Source organism: Lagopus leucura, unplaced genomic scaffold (genome assembly GCF_019238085.1).
Source record: "Lagopus leucura isolate 7727_CA_CO unplaced genomic scaffold, USGS_WTPT01 Super-Scaffold_1, whole genome shotgun sequence".
NCBI lineage: Eukaryota > Metazoa > Chordata > Aves > Galliformes > Phasianidae > Lagopus > Lagopus leucura.
In genome coordinates this window covers 19,690,832-19,693,488 of record NW_024962250.1, presented here as the reverse complement: position 1 = coordinate 19,693,488, position 2,657 = coordinate 19,690,832, and positions in this window count along the sequence as shown.

Sequence of the window (2,657 nt, the reverse complement as noted above, 5' to 3'; positions counted from 1 at the left end):
AGAAAAAGAAAAAGAAAAAGAAAAAGAAAAAGAAAAAGAAAAAGAAAGAAAAATAACAAGAAAAGTATTTATTGGAAAAGCATGTTGACTGTCCTACCAGAGCCTTAGGGTTAATAGTCATCTAATTAAGAACGGCGGGCGGATTATTTTCTATAAAACGATAAATTGCTTTTGAATAAAAGACCCGGAGGAGGGACACGTGCACGGAGAACGGCTCGGGGCCAGCTAGAGCGGAGCGGAGCGCACTGCCCCGGGCAGCCCTGTCCGAGGGAGCATTGCTCTGGAGAACCCTTCCCCTGGGGAGCCCTATCTTGGGAAGCACTTCCCGGGGCTCCCCTCTCCTGTCCCCGGTAGGTTCCGCATCGTTGCCGGAGTGGAGAAAGGATGCTCAAGAGCCACCGCATGTAGCTCCGCGGTGGGTAGCCGCGGGAAGAGCAGAGTCCCGTCACCTTGCCCCCAGCAGCAGTCCTTGCACCGAGCAGGACGGCACTCCCTGTTCCTGCTTGCTCGGAACGTTTTCCTTACTCCTTAACATTCCGGAAAGCAGGAAGGCCTACGCACCCTCTGTCGTAATCATCCTGCAGGAGAGGAGCAGGCAGAAATTAGGTTCACGGTTCGCCTGGGGGGGAACCAACAACGAAATGATGGCTCTCCCAGCACCTCACTTCGCACATTAATTGATGTTTCCGATTCCCCTCATTTACTTGTTGATGCGGTTGTGCGCTGCCGACAGCGTGTTAGGTCTGCAGGCAGCTTCCCAGCCCCGAGCGCAGCCCCCCGCCCCGTTTGCTTCTCAGGATTTGCAGCAGTCACCTCTTCGTGAGGCTGAACGCCGTGGCCCGTCCCAGCGCACTGCTTATCCCCGTTCCCACCCAGTTTGTAATTCTCTTCCACTTCAAGCGGCCAAATTAGCTCCTGGGAAGGGAAGAGGAGGTAAATAAATAAATATTGGAATAAATAAATCAATGTCGCAGAAAGCCACATTTGTCCTCGGAGAGGTACAAGTTGTTATTACTGCTTTGCGGAGCACTCATACATCAAGGAGGGCGACGGGCGGGTTGGTACGGACATCCTTGCCACTGCCTCGGGGCTCCTCGCTGGGGCCAGACTAGCAGAACACCTCAGCCTCCTCCCCTCCTCCAGCTTCCCCCATTGCAGCCCGGCTGCCCGCGCCCCTGCCACCGCCCCGCAAATCTGCACCTTCCTTGGCAAAGGAAAGAAGCGGGGAACGCATTCCCGTCTACTTTTCCACTGTGCTGCCCCCAGAAAGGAAGGAGGGAGTCCCAGCTCTCCTCTCCGCCAAAGCTCATTATTTCAGAGCCCTAATTAGAGCTCGGCTAGATGGTAGAGGAGGCCTCCAAGGCTGCGCTTGGGGATTTGGGAGCAGTTGCTCCTCTACCCGAAGCGCCACAATTACTGTCTCCTGTCCCGTCCCCCCAGAAAGTAGGCACTGCTGCTCACGGTCCCCACACGGAAGGTGGTAAGAGGAAAGAAGGGACCGCTCTTAGGAAAAGTTCTGTCCCAACCCAGGCTTTGTTGTCATTATCCACACAATCTGTTCCCATAGAGATGTACAGATAGAATGGGGCCGTTTGATCTCGACGTGTTTTGTTTATCCCTTAAAGCCGCGGCAGGCCCACGGGATGCACCGAGCTCTTCCCCGCTCCGGTAAAACACCCCAAGATCCGAGCAGAACCGTCGGCGAATTCCGACCCGATTCTCTTTTTACACAATTACTGAAGAGCAATACAATTTTTTTTTGGTGTGTGTGTGAGATCCATCGCCCGACTTTTGTCAGGAGTTATATCTATACCACATCGGTAACGCAGCCACGAGTTAGAACAGCACTGTCACCTTCAGGAGTGTCACCTCGGGCTCCCTTGATAATCTAAGACCTCCGTCCCCCCGGTTCCCACGATGAAAAACTCGTAGTCCACCCTCAAGTGAATCTTTTATTTTATTGCCAGTGATTTTCAAGGAAAAAACAGAAGGACTACTCCAACCCAGCAGCCTTCTGACAGGCACATTCCCACTTAACCAAATCTCATGGTGCGAGTGGAGCGCTGGAGGACTGCGCCCTCATTGACGCGCCTTACTGGGACACGGGCTGTGGACTGGGGCCGGGCACGCAGAGAGATAGCCTTTCACGAGTCACAGTGACCTAAAAACTAGCATAAGGCTTCTCCGTGTTAATGCCGATCTGCATAAGTGATGTATGCGAACGCAGTGAGATGCGTCCTTGCGGATGTGTTCGTCAGTATTAAAAAGTAATCACTTTCGTATCTGTTAACTTGAACGATTCAAAAGTATAATAGAATCCCTCACTGCATCAGCGAGATTTGCCGAGAGATAGAACGAATTCCTTATACTGCGAAGGAGAGAGAGAAAAAGGCTGATCTCATTACAACCAAAACTTAGGAGGAGCGAGAAGAAGGCAGTACCCGTAACACGTCTGCCTGTTTCCCTGTCCTTTGCCAGTGCATTGTGGGATGTTTTATTCCTCTTTATTTCTGTATTCGTTTCACTTGAATATTCATTTTTGGTAAAACTCCGCATGACGGAGTTTTTGGCAGGAGATTGACTGCTGTTCTGTGGTCCCCGAGTACGTTTGCAAGAGGGAATAGTGAAGAAAAAAAGAAAAAAAAAAAAAAAAAAAA